At 36.1% G+C, this 23,298-nt stretch overlaps 1 protein-coding gene and 1 long non-coding RNA gene across 3 annotated transcripts in view; one reads left to right on the forward strand and one right to left on the reverse strand.

The window, feature by feature from the left end:
• The window catches only part of SEMA3E (semaphorin 3E), a 277,698-nt gene that overhangs the window by 3,319 nt on the left and 251,081 nt on the right, over nt 1-23,298 (forward strand). The gene's annotated exons all lie outside the window — the stretch shown is intronic.
• Nucleotides 7,100-23,298, reverse strand: part of LOC134737027 (uncharacterized) — a 163,873-nt gene continuing 147,674 nt past the window's right edge. Inside the window, exon 4 of the long non-coding RNA XR_010121550.1 lies at nt 7,100-7,502. This is a non-coding gene — a long non-coding RNA (uncharacterized lncRNA). The remainder of the gene's footprint in view (nt 7,503-23,298) is intronic.

Genomic DNA, 23,298 nt, shown 5'->3' on the forward strand with positions numbered 1-23,298 from the left:
TGGCAAGATGCTGTCCTGCTTTGTAAAAATTTTCAGTCAAGATTTGAGTTGAGTTTGGCTATATCAGGCAAATATTTAAAAGTTCATGAATAGTTATGCATTATAGCTAACTTTATCCCAGCTCAATAGGGTAATATTGGTGAGATTAATGCAAAATTTTGATATACTTCCCCAAGGGTTTCCTTGAAAAATACTGTGGTGCTCAGGACAGAAACCAAGGAAAGAGAGAATGAAGGGAGAAGAGTTCTGGTGGATTCATCTACTTCCCTCTGTTGATATCTGTTCTCTCCTTATCTTTCACCATCCTGCACTAATGAGGTTACAGGGAAGGCAAAAATAAGCTTCTTGATAATGGAGCTCAGAGAAGAAAAAACAAATAAGCCAAGACCTATGTTGAGAAAGAAATACCAATGTACATGGAAAGCCCCAGAAATTCAATCATGGGAGCTTGGCAGACAGGGGTAGGTGTTTGAAGTCTCAATAAGGAAGAATGCAATTGCAGAAATCAAGGAGAATTGCTGCTTAAGCATAAAATGTTCTCCTAGAATAGTTGGAGAAGAGACAGTTAAATAAAGGCTTGGATATGGCAGAAGAGCATTTCTAAAATATGTTAACATTTTACATTGTAGATTTAAACATGGAATATATACTTATGCAGATAGAACTTGTGATAGAGTGTTAATTAGTGTATCTGTATTGGGTATTATAACCAATTAAATACAGATTTATCATAGTTCAGAGAGCTCAGGATTTGAAATCAGGGGCCTCTACTCCAGCTCTAGTACTTCCCACTTATAATAATGATAATTAATTGTCTGCATCTCAGTTTCCTCTATTTGAAAATAGGGGTAGTAATGGTATTTTGCCTGTACATTTTACTGGGTTTTTGAGATAATCAAGTGAAACAACAATATCTGTGAATGTACCTTATCACCTAAAAACTATTTATATTATTAATGTTTTTGCAGACTGATACAAAGTGAGAATATTGGAAGGAAACAGGTCCTAAAGAGAAAAACCTTGAAAATGGTATGAGTTTATATTTCAACAAGTGCTAGGATAATGCTAATATAGAAGACAGGATACAGTTGCTCTTAAATAGCATAAAACATATGATTTATCTTGATAGATTGCACTCACTCCAAATCTCATCTTCCATATCTTCGACCTCTAGTTACAATAACTCAGAAGATGATTACATTGTCTGTGCATTTTCCAAGATTCATGGCCTATATATTTTTTTTTTTTTTTTTGCTGTAGTGTACACATATCCATTTGTTACATGCATTCACTCCACAACACACATTTTAGAATTCATTCCATTTACAAGAAAATAATTGACAGAGAATTCTAAAAGAGCACAATGTTAAATAAATGTTCTGAATGATCATTCTGGAGGCCATGGTATTTACTTTATACCCAAGGCAAATAAAAAATGAGGTAGTGACTGAGCCAGTTTTTCCTGACCCAGCTCAAAGCTTTGGTTCCTCATCCAATAGCCTGGTATTATCAATAGTGACATTAGTCACACATCTCTGGGTGTTAATAAATAAAAACTGGTCATAAGACATGATTCATAAGCAGAGTGATTAAATAGGACCCAGGAGGAAACACTAGCCTATGTGCCCAGAGCTTCAGGGAGAGACAGTGAGAATTAAGTGGTGGATTTATTAAGAAATAGTTTATATTATAAAAAATATCACTGGATAAGTTGTGAGAAATTACAATATGTTTTATTGAGTCTGCTTTATACAAAATATGCTTTCTGTGGAGAGAGTCTTCCTAAGAATTTTAGAGTGCTATTATTTGCATTTTTATATTTGCTACAGACAAATATTGCCCATGCATCACATCAGTGCATCTGGATATATGAAAGTCCCTGAATGTTTCTATGAATTATTAAATTCTTATCTGGATGTTGCATTTTACAGTGGGAAAACAGTTGTCTTTTAGTATGGAAATAGGGTGAGGGAAGCTCAGGGTTAGAAAAAAACAGTAACTGGAATTTATATATGAACTGGGCCAGTTTTGGAGTGGAAAATTTATGTATATCAAATCATTTTTTCAGCTTTACAAGGAAAGTATTCTATACATAATATATAATCAATGCCTGTTCTTTATTAATAAATATATTCAACAGCTATGATGTCATAATGAAATATTCTTAAAAAAATTATGTTGTCATATTGTTATTTTGCTATCCAGGTCAGATTTGTCATCTAGTCAGAGCTGAGAGTATTACACAGAGAGGGCCTCTGTTTCTTTCTGGGATGAGATCACTTGGTGGCCTCAGTTCTATGACCACATAATAAAGCACCAAACCATGAAATTGGTTGTTATTGGTGAAAATTATTGCTAACAATCTGCTCAGTCAGTTTTATTTCATCAAAGACATTTAAAGGAATCATCATTGAGACTTCTTAGTGGGAGTGTGTGCAAAGATGTATTTCTTTATCTTTGTATATAAAACTCTTCTGTGGTTTAATAGAGGAATTTAGTCTGCAGGAATCCAGAAATACCACTTTGCATGCATGCATGCCCCTTCATACATAGCCATCTCAGTGTTAAAGTCTTATAATTTCAATCTCTGAGAGTTAAAAACAAAACTAAACTAAAATTATACCATTTGTAACATTTTCCAAAGGGTGCAGAATGAAGATTTAGATTATTTTCTTGGTTTTAACAGACAGGGCCATAAGTTAGTAGTTTCTAGTGTAACATATGACACTTTGTAATACTGTATACATTGTACAAAGGATGATGGTTATTTTGATAATTTTTTTGCACAGTAAAGCCTTAAATAACATTGGAGGCATAAAACATCAGTGTTATTATTAGTTCCTTAGTCTTAAGTGAGCATTATTCTTTGCACTCATGATAGGAATGATAGTGACAAGAATGGATATTTTATAGTCTGGATATTCTGGACTAGGAAGGAACAGGACATGTCCATATCACATTTGCACCAAGTGTTGCAGTCTCTGATATTAAGAGAACATTTTTGGTCAAACACAGTGATGATTTCAAGAAAAGACATCTCTGCGGAATTGATAACTTTCCTTCATATCGCCCTATGGTGGCCAAGACAACTGATTACTTGAGAAGTTTTCAGCCCTATTTCTAACACCTATTTCAGGATATTCTAACCATAGGACTCCTTTGCCGTGGTAATCTTACCTCCACAACTGGTATGAAAAAATAAAAGAGGAATCTATTGCGATGCCTGATTTCTGGGACTTAGAAATGTGTTTCACTTCCATCCTTGGTACCTAAACTCTCAGCCATCACTGTGCTATACTCAAGGATTTAGCTTGTAGCCTTGGCATAGGAAACATAGAAGCTAGTTTAGGCCCGGGTATAAGAAAACACTCTTACATTCGAATTTCAGCAGCCTAAAAACCCCTAGACTTTGGATGAGGCATATCTAATTTGAATCTGGCTTCAGACTGCATGGCATGAGCAAGTTACTTAGGTTTTCTGAATATGCATTTTCTCATCTTTAAAGTGATAAAACATTATTTGCAAAAATTTGAAAGGATTACGTGAGATAATGCAGATTAATGTGCAGAATACTTAACCCTTAGGAAGCTTTTTATAAATTAGTAAATCAGATGAGATTCAGAGAGAATTAATCTATGCTGTTCTCTTTTTTATTCTAAAAGCAATCATGAGCTAATTGTTAAATTACAACTTGATGACGAGAGATCCTTAATCATCAGATTTTTACTTAAAAGCAAAGATTTTCTTTAATGAAAACCAGCTCTTATTAGAGTAGATAACTAGAAGGAACAAAGAATATTGATGTCTCTCATGTTTGTAAATTATTGTACGAATTATTTTGTTTACACTTTAAGGAAAGTTGGAATTTTATCTGATGGCACCTTGGAGACAACAGACCAAATCCACAAAATAAACAGTACTAACAAAGGTAATTGTAGGCCCAGTTTTGTAAAGCACAATAGAACTAATATTACTAAGGCCAGACCACACTGCCTAAAGTTAAACTAAACAGTGTCCTATAGGCAGCTATCAACTCAGCATGTGTTGTTTACTTGGAAAGTGAAAGAAAGTCTCCCACTTTGCCTTTCCTTAGATGAACAGGTAAGATATCTGGTGCCATACACAGTTCCTGACACTTAGTAGGCATTCAACAAGTGCTTATCTGAATAAAACAAAATGATTTTGAACTGTGTTTTTCAAAGGAAAAGGTGATAAGGGTGGGATAAGCAGGAATACCCATGAAACTGAGGAATCCTGGACAACTATTTATGGCCCCTTTAGCATAACATATGTTAGAGAAAAGGCTGGGGCTTTCTGTCTATTCACCTTCTTTCTCATCAGTGCTGCATTTAGTGAAACAGCTGGGACCTCCAGGCACCCTCCTGACACATCAGTTGAATTCTTCCATCTACATTCTCTCCTCTACCTTTTTCTCTACTCCCTTCCTCTTGTTTTTCTTCCTTCTCTTTCTCTTCTTCCTCTCCTCCTCCTCCTTCTGTCTTGTGTTATCCTTGTCATTTCTGGGTTATCACTATACCCCTCCTCCCTTTCTCTTTTTACTTAATTCTGTGACTACCCCTTTGTGTGTCTGGCACCACCCCTTCTCTCTTTTTCTCTTCTTCTACTTCTCTTCCAGATAAATACTTTTGATTTCTTCCTCACCTTAAGCCAAAAGGGGAAAGAAAACATACTTTTAGTGAAAGATATGTATTCATTGGCCTTCTGTGTACCTTCAATATTTGTTTCATTTTTGTTTAACACAATAAATATAAAACATAACCTTTGAATTTTTTAGAAAAACTTTAAACTTACTAGGTATTGAAAATTGGTTGAAATCCATGATGTAGGAAATAATGAAATACTAAATAAATAGCTTACTAGCCACCTGGACAATGTGCCCTCTTTCTCCAACCTGTTTTTCCGCTGGGAAGCTGATGCTCTCAGGCAACATAGGATTGTGGCAATTGGAGAGGGGAGGAATTAGGGCACTGCACAGGAGAGAGCAGAGCCTGCCAGCCAAGCATTCTGTAGCTAAACTTGAGTTAAATGTCAGTTAAAATATTATTGATGTAAACCTATTTCTAGGCACTTTTGGTTTGTTTTCTCTGAGTTTTGAGCTTTAATTTAGGGAAACCAGAATAAAAAGGGGGTTTTATTTACAGGACAGAGTGGTGGAACAGAATCCCTAAGAATAAGTCTCAGGGGTGATTTTAGGTAGCCAGATCAACTTCAGAACCGGAAAAGAACAGCAGCAAAGAAAATGAGAATAAAAGAGGGTGAAAACAGAGGTCAGCTGAGGACACTGACTCTTTCCCTCCTGACTTGTTCTTTCCCAGGAAATGATGGGAATGGAGAGGGGCTTTAAGGTACACTGTGGAAGTAAAGTCAAATAGGAAATGTGCTCTCAGCATTGTGTATAGCTGTTTACTCCTCCTGATTGCTTTTTTCCTAACACTGAGTCAAAAAGTTTATTATGAACTTCAGGTCCTTTCCAATTATAGAAATGTAGGGCTCCATTCTTCTCCTTACCAGGCTTGAAAAGCGATTCTCTAAAATACTTTTGAAACTTGTATTAGGAGATAGTATGTTGTAGTGGAAAGGGTATGGACTTACAATTTTTGAATCTACAGTATATTTTATTTGATGCTGTCTCATTCTTGCTAAATCATTCAACTGAGGCTTTCTTTCCTCATCATTATAAAGGGACTAATGAACACTTCCTATCTCGTATGATTTTGGTAGAAAAAAATTTAAATGTATCACAAAGATGAATGATATGGTGTTATAGAATAATACTTTCTAATTTATGTAACAGTTTTAAAATATATTTAAAGGTCCTTCAGGGCAAGGAGTAATTTTTTGTAAGACCCTTGGGGATGGAATAAATTCACTTCGTATCGTTCCTGAAGGCTATAATTACAGCCTGGGCTTTGGTATCTACTGAATTAAAATGTATATATATTTAGTTGGCTTCCATATTATGGTCAAAATAACACAACTATAAAGGCTAACTTTATTTTTTAGAAGGTTCAGAGCTACTGCTAAATAATTCACCTGCAGGAAGTCTTGATTGAATCACATTGCACAGGAGATAATGTTACTATAATTTTCTCCTGCTCTGCTTCCAAGCTGGGGCAGAAAGGAGATGGAAACTGGAGTTAAATGAATGCTACACAGAGTGTGGTCCATGGACTGCAACATCAGCATTCCCTGGGAGCTGCTGAATCGGATCTACTGAATCAATAATTCTGAGGCTCAGGAATCCCTGTTTTAACAAGTCCTGTGGGTGATTCTTAGTGAAGACTCAACTATGAGAAACACTGGGCTGTATGTGTGGAAGGATGCTACAAAACAGCCTCAAGTTCATATTATCTTTTTCATTTATTCCTCCTTTAACTTCATCCCCTAGGTTAAGGGTGGTGTTGAATGTCCAAATGACAGCCTTGATCTTGATAAATATACTTAGATTCATAGATATGTAACTATATTACCATTATCTGCATATTTTTGTATTAAATATAAAGTGTGCCTATTCATTGATGACAATTTAGCATACAATTTAAATATTTTTAAAGATTATTGATGATGTAAATTGTAGCATGATGTAGCTATGATTGAGTTCTGATGAGAAAACATCTAATATGGATCGATCATGGAAGAGCATTTTATAAAATTCAAAAACTCTTCCATGTCTCAAAGAGAAGTTTTCCTGGACAAATGAAATTAGATGTCGCTTACCACTTCATCTGCTTTGTTATACATCTTGATCATGGCCTGTATTAATCCGCTCTGATGTTGCTATAAAGAACTGCCCAACAGTGTGATAAAATTAAGACATTCCATTAATATTGTTATGAATGACCTCATTGCTCACCATGCACGATAAAGCTGTGTTGTTTCCACACAATATACATATTAAAACACATAATTGATTTCAGAGTGCACAGGATGCTATGTTATCATAGAGAAAGCCTTTCTAAAGTTTTTTCACTTAAATTCTTTTGGGGTAAAATCAATGGATATAGCTTTGGGAAATAGTGGATAGCTATATATAATGAGTAATTAACAAAGTTTATTGCTTTAAACACTTTAATTTTAATCACATTAATAATAAGTAAAGTGACCATGTGCATTTGTTAACTATCATAATCTTTTCAAGGGACAGAATACAACAATTTCCTCCTTGGTATCTTGGACACCAGCCCAGAAACCACTGTCCTACTGCCTTGTAAAGAACTCCTCTTTCTAAAATATACGTTAAATTAGCAGAGTATTTTGAATGAGAAAAAAAAAAAAAAAGAACTGCCAGAGACTAGATAATTTACAAAGGAAAGAGATTTAATTGACTCACAGTTCCGCATGGCTGGGGAGGCCTCAGGAAACTTACAATCATGGCAGAAGGGGAAGCAAACACATCCTTCCTCATATGGCAGCAGAAGAAGTGCAGAGCAAAAGGCAAAAAGCCCCTTATAAAATCATCAGATCTTCCAAGAACTCACGCACTGTCAGAAGAAGAGCATGGGGGAAACTGCCTTCATGATTCAGTTACCTCCACCTGGTCCCACCCTTGACACATGGGGATTATTACAATTCAAGGTGAGATTTGGGTGGGGACACAGAGCCAAACCATATAATTGCCTTCAGAGAATTAAAAGAGCCTGTGATTTTGATGTAGAATTGGCTTATTCAATCACTTATAAGTATTTGTTCAGCTTCTTCAATGCTTTAGGTACTGAGCATCATGCTAGGATTTTAAGGATAAAAAATCCAGTTTTATAAACATAATGTGGTATACTGTTTAGCATCCTGGGATAGTAAAGGATTATTAGATAAAAACTAAGGAAATCTAAATAAAGTATGAATTTTAATTAATAATACTGTATCAATATTGGTTTATTAACTGTGATAAATGTACCATACAAATGTATATTGTAAACAAGGGAAGCTAGGTATAGGTATAGGAGAACTCTCTGTACTCACCATAACTGTTCTGTAAATCTACAACTATTTTAAAATAAGAAGTTTCATACACACACACACACACACACACACACACAAACACACACACACACACACTCACACATAGTTTTAGTCAAACCCAGTTCTCAAGAAGCTTAAGATCCAGTTGTAAAAGGAGACAGGTCGTAATAAAGTAGGGTGCTTTTTTATATATCCCAAGGGATGCTATGAAAACATGAAGTTAGGGCTGAAAAGAGAACCAAAGCTCAGTCTTGAACATGAATAGGAGGAGCTTGGGCAAGATGTTATGAACAAATTAGCTATGTCATACCTTGCCTTGCACCATCCTGCCACGTGCCCACAATCATCCCACTGCATATAATGCACTGTATTCTCCCAGAAATTAACTTAATTCCACTGTGTTCATGACTCTACCACACACACTAGTATCACACGTTCTTTGTCCTTGCTAAATTTAATTTCCCCCATTTCTAAATGGCTTTGAGGAATTTTCAGATTTTTTGTATGAGTAATACATGATTGCTACAAATTCACAGAGTTTGAAAATACTGAGGGCAGTTATATTGCATTTTATTGCTTGAATCTTAGAATCTAATAAACTTTAGGTACTGAATATATTTTATGTATTGCATTTAATATACAGAATTTAATTCTCTATATAGATATATATCTGTATCTATTCACACTAGTGTTACCAATCTTAATTCTTTTGCTGAATACCACATACAATTCCTAACAGAGATGGCAGAAAATGAAATGATAGGGTTGGGAGAGCATTGAGAATACAGGAGATATGACGAGAATATATTTCTCTTCTGCCCCTTTTGCAACATATTAGGCACTAGTTTGGCTTCAACTCTTCTGTTACAAAAGTTCTGAAGAGGAATCCAGTACTGCTTTAAAATTATTCAGAAAACATCTGTAAATTATTAAAAGATATAGTTTGAGGCTGTGGCAGAGGATAGTATGAATTCATCTGGGCCATTCAAATGATTATTGTCACATTTGATTCAACTTTGCTTCCCACTTGCTCCAATCATGATCTCCCAATTTCCAACGTAACATCTCATTCATTTCTACAGTGACAAACTATGAAGAAACAGAGAAAAAGAACGAATACATGAACACCGTGACAAAGCAGAAAGAAAAGAAGTCAGAACTGGGAAATAGTGATAACTTACCCATCTTTGTTTTTTTCAGAAATGCCCAATTGACCAAAAGCAAGATATTTTTTTTGTCAGTCTGTCTCTGTGTAAAAGTTTTATGAATAATTTGGCCATTTGTCTTTCATTTATCATTTTAAAAGCACAGCTATTGGTAGTAACACAGTGAGAAGGAAAAGCAATGGCTATGTTTTATCATTCTACTTAGTTTATGAAAGGTATTTTACTTTCTCAACCCAGGTTATTTGAGAAAGAACTTATGAAAATTTCATTTTACTAAGATTTTATTATATCTATAAGCCAAGTAAAAATGTTTTTTCATGTACTTAATTTATCAAAATGAATTGATAATATATTTTGAAACACTATATCCTTAAGTTTTTTTTTTTGTACTATACTATAATTAATCAAATACAATGCACTTAACACAAACTGTAAGCTAATGGGCATAAGCAGAAATGTCATATTCAGAAGAAAGCACACATTTGCCACCATACCTTATTATTACAAAGAGTAAATAAAAATAGAAATGGGAAGCACTGGATTATTTTATTTTTAGAAACTAAAGATAATCTATAAAAAGAAGTCTATAGAAATTAGGATCACTTCTGTAATCCTGAGCAAAGCAAAAATGATATATGTTTAAAGAAAGTGTTAGGAAAAATAATGGTAAGGAAAAAATAATTTCTTTTGAAAACAGCTGTATTATTGATGAAACTGACATAACTTATTTTTCCTGATCCTAAGCAAAATAAATAATATAACAAAAGCAAACAGAAAATAAAGAAAGAAAAAAGCAATTTTAACCTTGACATTGTCACAAAGCATAAGTGTTACACATATTTCTGGTCAGATGAATGGTAACTACAAATACTTTATAATTGGTTAGAATGAGTACTAGAATATTGAGCTTGCTGTCAGTTTAAGGTCTGGATAAACTTGAGCTAACCACACGGTATGTTCTTAGAATAACCATATCACCCATAATCAAAACATAAATTACAAAGAGAAAGAACTTTTTTCAAAGTCAAATGTTATAATTTTAGTTGTTGGGAGATTCAATTATCTAAATCATTGTATACTTCCATTAATATGAGAAAGAAAATCATTTCTTTCTTATTTTGTCCAGAAAAAAGTAGATGGAGAAGATAGGTCTATAAAATACTAGAATGGCTTTAATGAGCCACCCAAAATATTGATTTTATTATTATATTGTTACAGTCATAAGAAGTTAATGTGTTTAAACTCCTGTAACACATTCATATGGTTTAATTTCCTTGTAATTCCCCAAAGCAAAATTCGCTTGTAATAATATTTAAGTAACCATAATAAGAAGGAAAATATTATAGGTAAGTCAACTATACAATTAAAAAAAATCAAAAGAATGAAATAGCATTTTGTCATTATACTGCTCAGAAGCAAGACAAAAGTTATGTACTGGGCACTGTTTTTGACAGATTTTTTTGCCAAATGTTTTTTACTTGCTCCAAAATGTGTATGCCCAAACTGAAGTCTGATGTATTTTAGGATTGCAGAAGGATTTTTCCTATCTGGAGAAAAAAAACTGAATTCTCTGATTTAAAAATTAATAAAGTTAAACAAGAATAAAAATGAGAAAACTAAAAAACCATTACCAATGAGATAGCTTACACACTAATAAAGCACTTATCACTCAGAAACACGTTAGATGCCTTTTATAGTACCGGTCTCAAGGGACATAAAATACAATTCAAGGATTTTATTGTATGTGGTTATGTTTAGAATATTATGCTTATTAGACACTTAAGTTTTTATATTAGTCAACAAATAGTAATATATTGTTTTAAGTTAGAAATGCCATTTGTCCTTTTAGTCAGCTAATTTATATCTATTAGATAGTTAGCAGAGTTGGTAGTGCTTCATTTTTGAATGTCTAGAATACTGTTATTGTGAGAAAACAAATACAAAATTGCCATTGGTTGTTTTGCTATGGGTGGAAAAGAATTCTTGCCAGTTAAGGAACTACTGCAGGGAGTGCTCTCCCTGTGAATGGTGTGTGTAATATTGCAATTTTGTTGATGACAGAACTGCTGCTTTTCACTTCTGGGACTCCCCGGCCAAGCTCCAAGTTTCCACTCACACTGCTAGCCACCCAAAGTCTCCCTTTATCTTCAATGACTATTTTTTTTCCCTCTTAACAAATAGGCCCAGCTGCTACTGCAGCCGGTTGCCCACACTCTCTCCCATACTGCTCTTGCTGAGGATGGCAGGCAGAGCAGAGAAGAACAGCTGAGATTGGCTTACTTTGGCATCTAAATAATTTTGGGTGGGTCCTTTCCTAACTTTATTATTCCATTTAACTTTATAATCTTTCCTTCTGCTGAACTTTAAAAAAACATATAAATTATGTTTCCCTAAAATGTTTTCCGCATCTGGCTGCAACTCTCTTATACCTGGCTGCTCAAGATAAACAAATTGGTTCCTTTTGCACATTGCTAATTTTTTTCCAATGTTAAGCACCATTTAGAAATCAAATGTGGTAGAAGCAAATTTATTGGTGTGATCTTGGACATGTTACTTAACATTTCTCTGACTAAAGGAGGTGTATAATAAATATCACCTTCTCATTGGTTATGATAAGGATTAAATGAAAGAGCTTTTAAATGTATTGAGTAATGCCTGGCACATAGTAATTGCTAAGAAGGTGTTTGTCAGAAAGTCAGAGAGGAGAAGAAGAGGTAAAGAAAGGGGCATGGGAGAGGGAAGAGGAGAAGTAGAGAGGAGGGAGGAAAAGGAGGAAGGAATAATTGCTAAGTGGAAAAGCTAATAATTGGAATTAGGGAATTAAAATCAACCTTACGGATTTACCATTTTATGTCTTATTTCAACAACAACAACAACAAAATCGTTCATTAGAAAAAGACTATAGTTTAAGAAAATTGTATAATTTTACCCAAATTGGATAATTTTATTGAGGGTAGGAATTTTAGTGATTACTGCCCACTCTGTGAAGTCATCATGTCCATGGCTTCCAGATAGGTGGTCACATGTTTATCATTTTGAATTTGTGCATTTTCATGGAGAGGGAGATTACTGCCTGACAAGGAATTCCATTTCATTTTGTAATAGTCTAGGGAAAATCAAGTACTTACCTACCTAATCTGAAATAATTTTCCATATTTTAGTCTTAGGTTTTTTTTCTTTAATGCCAGCAGGAAGGACATAAGTCATGATGGACCTCCAAATATATAAAGATAGTGTATTAGTTCATTTTCATCCTGCTGATAAACTCATACCTGAGACTGGGCAATTTATGAAAGAGGTTTATAATGTACTTACAGTTCCACATGGCTAGGGAAGCCTCACTATCATGGCGGAAGGCAAGGAGGAGCAAGTCACATCTTACATGGATGACAACAGACAAAGACAGAGCTTGTGCAGGGAGACTTGCTTTTAAAAGCATCAGATCTCATGAGACTTATTCACTATCACAAGAACAGCATGGGGAAGACTGCCCTCATGGTTCAATTACCTCCCACTGGGTCCCTCCCACAACATGTGGGAATTGAAGCTGAGATTTGGGTGAGGCACAACCAAACCATATCAGATAGTTATCATGTTCTTTTGTCATAGGTGAATATTCCTCAATATCTTGACTGTTCTGTCAGTATTTTGGTTATTCTCCTGTTTGCTGATGCCCTTCTTAAAACGGAGCACCAGAATTTATACTCCAGAGATGCTTGCTTTGTTTACAGAATAGTGGTGGTGCTGTTAGCCAATGACTTTTTTTTTTTTTTTTTTTTTTTTTTTGAGATGGAGTTCTGCCTTTGTTGCCCAGGCTGGGGTGCAATGGTGTGCTCTTGGCTCACCGCAACCTCCACCTCCCAAGTTCAAGCAATTCTTCTGCCTCAATCTCCTGAGTAGCCAGGATTATAGGCATGTACCACCATGCCTGGCTAATTTTGTATTTTTAGTAGAGATGGGGTTTCTCCATGTTGTTCAGGCTGGTCTCGAACTCCTGACCTCAGGTGATCTGCCTGCCTTGACCTCCCAAAGTGCTGGGATTACAGGCATGAGCCACTGTGCCCAGCCAATGACTTTTATTTATTAAAGCCACCCGAGTTGACAGCACCTTATTTGGCAAATATGCCATTTTATTTGATTGCTGTCAGCCCTTCCAAGGATTTTCTCACAGACTCTGTTGAGCCAACTTTTTCCTTTATTTCATGCAGATGGTTTGTTTGCTGAAGTTAAGGAAAACCCTCTTCTACTCTCTCCAGTCTAGAATGTAGATCATATGTGTAGTAACAGTGTGTGGTGCCCTGAAAAAGACATGCATTTTTGAGTGAGACATTCCTATATTCAAAGACTATATAGTTCTGCTATTGTGTCTTTGCTTAATTTGCTTAGCATCATTTTCCACATTTAATGTCTTCAGGAAACTGGCTAGTTAAAATGGTAAAAGTTGCATTCATTGTCGAAATTCTTATAAAGTTGTTTTTTTTTAAATTTAAAATACACATTTCATGGGCTTTATCTAAAATGTCAATATTTGGAAGGAGTTTAACATACAGTTGAAGCAAATTTTAATTAAAGTATAAAAACTATATGCTTTTCTGGCTTCCCTGGATGATGTAGACCAATAAATGTCATTGCCAGTTTTCTTTATAAATATTATAAAATTATTTCCATACTTATAGTAAATGAAAGATCAATTTTAAGGTCTGGATAAACGAGCTAAACATAACCATTTTTTAATATGAAGAAACAAAACCATCTTTCTTCATGGCTAAAATAAACAGAAGCCTTTTTAAATGTCTTAATTTTTTATTTAAAAAGAATCTGGAATGGTCACAAGAGAATGGCAGTATTAAAATATCATCATAGCTGTGATTGCTTAATTTTATAACTTGAATTTGCTTGAAATCTTGTAGATTTGCCAGTCTCTCTTGTAGAAAGTCCCATGTTTTTTTAAAAAGGCACATAATTTTTCAGAATAATTTTTAATTAACTCCTTGTAAGTCAAATGGTAATCTATAAAAAATAATTTTACAAAAGACTTTATGTGTTAAAAATATTCATAATTTCCTCAAAATTTAAAATGACCCTATATTTTAGCCAAATCTCCTTGCAGCCTCTATTTTGTTTTTGTTGTAAGATTAACTTCACCAAATGCTCTTTTCCTACATTACCAGTTTATGAGCTGCTTATACTGTCTTGGAATTTTGAGTATACAGGAAGAACTATTTTAAGAATAGTAAAACATCGTCAGTATAAGGAATATCACTAATTATCATATGCACCTATCCATCCTACAGTTCTTGTAGCAATAGTGAATTGACGATATTTCAAAATATCACACTGTGATAAACAAGGATGTCTGATCTCAGAAGATAACACATGACAGACTCACTGCTCTACCATAAATCATTTTGAATTTGTGTATCCTGTCAGATATCTTTGGGATGTTTTTCCATTTGCTATCAGTATATTGTCTTCAGGTGCTTTCTAGTATATTTGAATATAATATTAATCCTCTAACTTACAGACATTAATTAAAGTGATAGGCCAAGCTTTTGCTATCCTATTTTATTTAATATGACAATCTCATCCATATGAGGAAATGGAGAAATAAAAGACATTCCTTTACATTATTATAGAGATTGTCAAAGTCCACTTTCTTTAAGAAATGAAACAATTTTTATTCCTGGGCAAGATGGCCAAATAGGAACAGCTCCCATCTGCAGCTCCCAGCGAGACCAACACAGAAGGCGAGTGATTTCTGCATTTACAGCTGAGGTGCCTGGCTCATCTCATTGGGACTGGTTAGACAGCGGATGCAACTCACGGAGGGTGAGCCAAAGCAGGGTGGGGTGTTGCCTCACAGGGAAGTGCAAGGGTTGGGGAACTCCCTCCCCTAGCCAAGGGAAGCCATGAGAGACTGTGCTGTGAGGGATGGAGCTCAGGCCTGGATACTATGCTTTACCCACAGTCTTTGCAACCCACAGACCAGGAGATACCCTCAGGTGCCTGCACTACCAGAGCCCTGGGTTTCAAGCACAAAGCTGGGTGGCTGTATGGGCAGACAACGAGCTAGCTGCAGGAAGTTTTTTTCATAACCCAGTCGTGCCTGGAATGAAGGTGAGGCAGAACCGTTCACTCCCCCAGAAAGGAAAGTGAAGCCAGGGAGCCAAGTAGTCTTGCTCAGTGGATCCCACCCTCACAGAGCCCAACAAGCTGAGACCCACTGGCTTGAAATTCTTGCTGCCAGCACAGCAATCTGAAGTTGATCTGGGACACTGAAGCTTGGGGGGAGGGGCATCCACCATTACTGAGGCTTGAGTAGGCGGTTTTCCCTTCACAGTATAAACACAGCCACCAGGAAATTCAGATAGGGCAGAGCCCATCATAGCTTGGCGAAGCCGCTGTAGCCAGACTGCCTCTCTAGATTCCTCCTCTCTGGGCAGGGCATTTCTGAAAGAAAGGCAGCAGCCCCAGGAAGGTGCTTATCGATAAAACTCCCATCTCCCTGGGACAGAGGACATGGGGGAAGGGGTGGCTGTGGGTGCAGCTTCAGCCGACTTAAATATTCCTGCCTGCTGGCTCTGAAGAGAGCAGTAGATCTACCAGCACAGCGCTTGAACTCTGCTAAAGACTGCCTCCTCAAGTGGGTCCCTGGACCCCCAGGCCTCCTGATGGGAAGATACCTCCCAACAGGGGCCAACAGACACCTCATATGCGAGAGCTCCAGCTGGCATTTGGCAGGTGCCTCTCTCAGACGAAGCTTCCAGAGGAAGGAGCAGGCAGCAATCTTTGCTGTTTTGCAGCCTCCACTGGTGATACCCAGGCAAACAGGGTTGGAGTGGAACTCCAGCAAACTCCAGCAGACCTGGAGAAGAGGAGCCTGACTGTTAGAAAACTCACAAGCGGGAAGCAATAGCATCAACATCAACAAAAAGGATGACCACTCAAAAACTCCATCTGAAGGTCACCAACCTCAAAGACAAAAGGTAGACAAATCCATGAAGATGAGGAAAAACCAGCACAAAAAAAGCTGAAAATTCCAAAAACTAGAATGCCTCTTCTCCTCCAAAGGATCACAACTACTTGCCAGCAAGGGAAGAAAACTGGACGGACAATGAGTTTGATGAATTGACAGAAGAAGGCTTCAGAAGGCAGGTAATAACAAACTCTTGTGAGTTAAAGAAGTATGTTCTAAGTCAACACAAGGAAGCTAAGAACCTTGATAAAAGGTTACAGGAACTACTAATTAGAATAAACAGTTTAGAGAAGAACATAAATGACCTGATGGAGCTGAAAAACACAGCATGAGAACTTTGTGAAACATACACAAGTATCAATAGCCAAATCAAGCAGAAGAAAGGATATCAGAGATTGAAGATCAACTTAATTAAATAAAGCATGAAGACAAGATTAGAGAAAAAATAATGAAAAGGAATGATCAAAGCCCCCAAGGAACATGGGACTATGTGTAGAAACCAAACCTATGTTTCATTGGTGTACCTGAAAGTGATAGGGAGAATGCAACCAACTTGGAAAACACACATCAGGATATTATCCAGGAGAACTTCCCCAACCTAGTAAGACAGGCCAACATTTAAATTCAGGAAATACAGAGAACAGTACAAAGATATCCTTGAGAAGAACGACCCCAAGTTTTAAATGAAGGAAAAATGTTAAGGGCAGCCAGAGAGAAAGGTCATGTTACACACAAAGGGAAGCCCATCAGACAAACAGCAGATCTCTCTGCAGAAGCCCTACAAGCCAGAAGAGAGTGGAGGTCAACATTCAACATTCTTACAGGGAAGAACTTTCAACCCAGAATTTCATATCCAGCCAAACTAAGCTTCATAAGTGAAGGAGAAATAAAACCTTTTACAGACAAACAAATGCTGAGGGATTTTGTCACTACCAGGCCTGCCTTACAAAAGCTCCTGAAGGAAGCACTAAATATGGAAAGGAAAAACCACTACCAGCAACTGCAAAAATATATGAAAATGTAAAGACCATCAACACTATGAAGTAACTGCATCAACTAACAGGCAAAATAACCAGCTAGCATCATAATGACAGGATCAAATTCACACGTAACAATATTAACCTTAAATGCAATTTGGCTAAATGCCCCAATTAAAAGACACAGACTGGCAAATTGGATAAACAGTCAAGACCCATCTGTGTGCTGTATTCAGGAGACCTACCTCACATGCAAAGACATACATAGGCTCAAAATAAAGGGTTGGGTTGGTGGAAGATTTACCAACAAATGGAAAGCAAAACAAAAACAAAAAAACACAAACAAAAGGGGTTGCAATCTTCATCTCTGATAAAACAGACTTTGAACCAACAAACATAAAAAAAGATAAAGAAGGGCATTACATAATGGTAAAGGGATCAATGCAACAAGAAGAGCTAACTATCCTAAATATATATGCACCTGATAGAGGAGCACCCAGATTGGCTAACTATCCTAAATATGTATGCACCTAATAGAGGAGCACCTAGATTCACTAACTATCCTAAATATATATACACCTAATAAAGGAGCTCCCAGATTCATAAAGCAAGTTCTTAGAGACTTACAAAGAGACTTAGACTCCCACACAATAATAGTGGGAGACTTTAACACCCCACTGTCAATATTAGACAGATCAATGAGACAGAAAATTAACAAGGATATTCAGGACTTCAAATTAGCTCTGGACCAAGTGGACCTGATAGACATCTACAGAGCTCTCCACCCCAAATCAACACAATATACATTCTTCTCAGCACCACATGACACTTATTCTAAAATGGACCACATAATTGGAAGTAAAACACTCTTTAGCAAATGCAAAAGAACACAAATTGTAACAAACAGTCTCTCAGACCACAGTGCAATCAAATTAGAACTCAGAACTCAGGATTAAGAAAACCACTCAAAACTGCACAACTACATGGAAACTGAACAATCTGCTCCTGAATGACTAGTGGGTAAATAATGAAATTAAGGCAGAAATAAATAAGTTCTTTGAAACCAATGAGAACAAAGACAAAACTTGCCAGAATCTCTGGGACACAGCTAAAGTAGTGTTTAGAGGGAAATTTATGGCACTAAATCCCCACAGGAGAAAGTGTGAAAGATCTAAAATCAACACCCTAACATCACAACTAAAAGACCTGGCGAAGCAAGAGCAAACAAATTCAAAAGCTAGCAGAAGACAAGAAATAACTAATTCAGAGCAGAACTGAAGAAGATAGAGATATGAAAAACCCTTCAAAAAATCAATGAATCTAAGAGCTGTTTTTTTGAAAAGAGTAACAAAGTAGTCTGCTAGCCAGACTAATAAAGAAGAAAAGAGAGATGAATCAAATTGACACAATAAAAAATGATAAAGGGGATATCACCGCTGATCTTACAGAAATACAAACTATCATCAGAAAATACTATAAACACCTCTATGCAAATAAACCAGAAAATCTAGAAAAAAATGGATAAATTCCTGGACACATGCACCCTCCAAAGACTAAACCAGGAGGAAGTTGAATCCCTGACTAGATCAATAACAAATTCTAAAATTGAGGCAGTAATTAATAGCCTACCAACCAAAAAAAGCCCAGGACCAGATGGATTCACAGCCGAATTCTACCAGAGGTACAAAGAGGAGCTGGTACTATTCCTTCTAAAACTATTCCAAACAATAGAAAAAGAGGGACTCCTTCCTAACTCTTTTTATGAGGCCAGCATCATTCTGATAGCAAAACCTGGAAGAGACACACACACAAAAAGAAAATTTCAGTCCAATATCCCTGATGAAAATTGATGTGAAAATCTTCAACAAAATTCAGCAAGCCAAATCCAGCAGGACATTGAAAAGCTTATACACCACGATCAAGTCAGCTTCATCTTTGGGATACAAGGCTGGTTCACATATGCAAATCAATAAATGTGATCTATCACATAAACAGAACCAATTACAACAACCATATGATTATCTCAACAGATGCAGAAAAGACCTTTGATAAAATTCAACACCCCTTCATGCTAAAAACACTCAATAAACGAGATATTGATGATGTATCTCAAAATAATAAGAGCTGTTTATGACAAACCCACAGCCAGTATCATCATGGATAGGCAAAAGCTGGAAGCATCCCCTTTGAAAATCGGCACAAGACAAGGATGACCTCTCTCCCCACTCCTATTTAATATAGTATTGGAACTTCTGGCCAGGGCAATCAGGCAGGAGAAAGAAATAAAGGGTATTCAAATAGGAAGAGAGGAAGTCAGATTGTCTCTGCTTGCAGATGACATGATTGTATATTTAGAAAACCCCATTGTCTCAGCCCCAAAACTCCTTAAGCTGATAAGCAATATCAGCAAAGTCTCAGGATACAAAATAATGTGCAAAAATCACAAGCATTCCTATACACCAGTACTAGACAGAAAGCCAAATCATAAGTGATTGCTACAAAGAGAATAGAATACATAGGAATACAACTTACAAGCAGTGTGAAGGACCACTTCAAGGAGAACTACAAACCACTGCTCAAGGAAATAAGAGAGGACACAAACAAATGGAAAAACATTCCATGCTCATGGATAGGAGGAATCAATATCATGAAAATGGCCATACTGCCCAAAGTAATTTATAGATTCAATGCTATCGCCATCAAGGTACCATTGACTTTCTTCACAGAATTAGGAAAAACTATTTTAAAGTTGAAATGGAACCAAAAAGAGCCCGTATAGCCAAGACAATCCTAAGCAAAAAGAACAAAGCTGGAGGCATCACGCTACCTGACTTCAAACTATATTACAAGGCTACAGTAACCAAAACAGCATGGTACTGGTACCAAAACAGATATGTAGGCCAATGGAACAGAACAGAGGCCTCAGAAATAGCAAGACACATCTACAACCATCTGATATTTGGCAAACCTGACAAAAACAAGCAATGGGGAAAGGATTCCCTATTTAATAAATGGTGTTGGGAAAACCGGCTAGCTATATGCAGAGAACTGAAACTGGATCCTTTCCTTTCACCTTATACAAAAATTAACTCAAGATAGATTAAAGATTTAAATGTAAGACCTAAAATCATAAAAACCCTAGACAAAAACCTAGGCAATACCATTCAGGACATAGGCATGGGCAAAGACTTCATGACTAAATCACCAAATGCCATGGCAACAAAAGCCAAAATTGACAAATGTGAACTAATTAAACTAAAGAGCTTCTGCACAGCAAAAGAAACTATCATCAGAGTGAACAGGCAACCTACAGAATGGGAGAAAATTTTTGCAAACTTTCCATCTGACAAAGGGCTAATATCCAGAATCTAGAAGGAACGTAAACAAATTTGCAAGAAAAGAAAGAAACCCATCAAAAAGTGGGCAAAGGATGTGAACAGACACTTCTTAAAAGAAGATGCTTAAGTGGCCAACAAACATAGGAAAAAAGTTTATCATCACTGATCATTAGAGAAATGCAAATAAAAACCACAATGACATACCATCTCATGCCGTTAAAATCATGATCATTAAAAAGTCGGGAAACAACAGATGCTAGAGAGCATGTGGAGAAATAGGAATGCTTTTACACTATTGGTTGGAGTGTAAATTACTTCAACCATTGTTGAAGACAGTGTGATGATTCCTCAAGGACCTACAACTAGAAATACCATTTGGCCCAGCAATCCCATTACTGAGTATATACCCAAATGATTTCAAATCATTCTACTATAAAGACACATGCACACGTACGTTTATTGCAGCACTGTTCACAATAGCACTTGGAACCAACCAAAATGCCCATCAAGGAGAGACTGGATAAAGAAAGTGTGGCACATATACACCACTGAATACTATGAAGCCATAAAAAAATGAGTTAATGTCCTTTGCAGGGACATGGATAAAGCTGGAAACCATTATTCTCAGCAAACTAACACAGGAACAGAAAACCAAACACTGTATATTCTCCCTCATAAGTGGGAGTTGAACAATGAGAACATATGGGCACAGGGAGGGGATCATCACACACTGCGGCCTGTCGGGGGTGGGGGGCAAGGGGAGGGATAGCCATAGGAAAAATAACTAATGTAGATGATGGGTTGGTGGGTACAGCAAACCACTATGGCACATACATACCTATGTAATAAACTGCACATTATGCACATGTAAAATAAAAAAGAAAAAAAAGAAATGAAACAATTTTTAAATTTATCTCAGGTAAGTAAAGAATAATTATATTCTAAAAACATGGTAGCAAATATAATTTCTAAACCTAAATTCATGTTAAATGTGAGGTAGCATTTTTTTTTCAGGTAGAGATTTATAAAACAGAAATGTTACTGCTTTTACTGATAGTTAAGAAAAATATAAATTAGAAGAAAGTATAAAAAGTGCCTAAAATCATAATGTATACTTATGAATCTCACTACAAGTTATTAATATGGTGGTGTGTAAATTTTCTTTCAGATATGTAGCAATATATTTGAACACACAGTTTATTTTTATAAGAATGGGTTCGTGTTGTTACATGTTGCTTATTCATCTGCTATGAAGTGCTTTTTATGCCTTGGATTATATGCTTCCTCCATTTTATCTCATCATATTCCTTTATTTGAATGTACCATAATTCATGTACCCAATTTTATTATTGCAGGCAATTTTGGTTGTTTCTAGTTTTATTTTCCTTTTATAAATTATATTGTTGTCATCATTAGTATACATATGTCTTTATGCACTTGTTTGATTATCTCCCATGTATGAATTCCTAAAATAAAATTGCCTGGCAAATGAGAAGGTATTTTGGGAACCTCCTCATATAGATTTAGAATAATATTATTTTTCCATTTTACTCCACCATCTTCTTATCCAAGCATCACCCCGACATCAAGGCATTTAAAATGCTTACCTTATTTTTTTATTTATTTATCAACTTTTAAATTCCAGGGTACATGTGTGGGATGTGTAGGTTTGTTACGCGGTAAACGTGTGCCATAGTGGTTTGCTGCACTGATCAACCCATCACCTAGGTATTAAGCCCAGCACCCATTAGTTGTTCTTCCTGATGCCCTCCCCAACTCTTCCCCACCCTGACAGGCCCCAGTGTGTGTTGTTTTCCTCCATGTATCCATGTATTCTCATCTTTCAGTTCCCACTTATAAGTGAGAACATGCTGTGTTTGGTTTTCTGTTCCTGTGTTAGTTTGCTGAGGATAATGGCTTCCAGCTCCATCCATGCCCTGCAAAGGACATGATCTCGTTCCTTTTTATGGCTGCATAGTATTCCATGGTGTATATGTACCACATTTTCTTTATCCAGTCTATCATTGATGGGCATTTGGGTTGACTCCATGTCTTTGCTATTGTTAATATTGCTGCAATGCACATATGTGTGCATGTATCTTTATAACAGAAGGATTTATATTCCTTTGGGTATATATCCAGAAATGGAATTGCTGGGTCTAATGGTATTTCTGGTTCTAAATCTTTGAGGAAGTGCCACACTGTGTTCCACAATGAATAAACTAATTTACATTTCACCAACAGTGTATAAGCATTTGTTTTTCTCCACAACCTCACCAGCATCTATTGTTTCTTGACTTTTTAATAAATAATCACCATTCTGACTGGCATAAGATGGTATCTCATTGTGGTTTTTATTTGCATTTCTCTAATGATCAGTGATGTTGAGCTTTTCATATGTTTATTGGCTTCATGAATGTCTTCTTTTGAGAAGTGTCTATTCATGTCCTTTGCCCACTTTTAAGTGGAGTCTTTTTTTTTTCTTGTAAATTTGTTTAAGTTCCTTGTAGACTGGACATTAGACCCTTGTCAGATGGCTAGATTGTAAAAATTTTCTCCCATTCTGTAGGTTGTCTGTTCACTCTGATGATAGCTTCTTTTGCTGTGCAGAAGATCTTTAGTATTTAGATCTCATTTATTAAGATTTGCATTTGTTGCAATTGCTTTTGGTGTTTTCATCATGAATTCTTTGCCATGCATATATCCTGAATGGTATTGTCTAGATTTTCTTCTAGGGTTTTTATAGTTCTGGGTTTTACATTTAAATCTTTAATCCATCTTGATTTAATCTTTGTATAAGGTGCAAGGAAGGAGTCCAGTTTCAGTTTTCTGCATATGGCTAGCCAGTTCTCCCAGCACCA

This window comes from Symphalangus syndactylus, chromosome 6, assembly GCF_028878055.3.
Source record: "Symphalangus syndactylus isolate Jambi chromosome 6, NHGRI_mSymSyn1-v2.1_pri, whole genome shotgun sequence".
NCBI lineage: Eukaryota > Metazoa > Chordata > Mammalia > Primates > Hylobatidae > Symphalangus > Symphalangus syndactylus.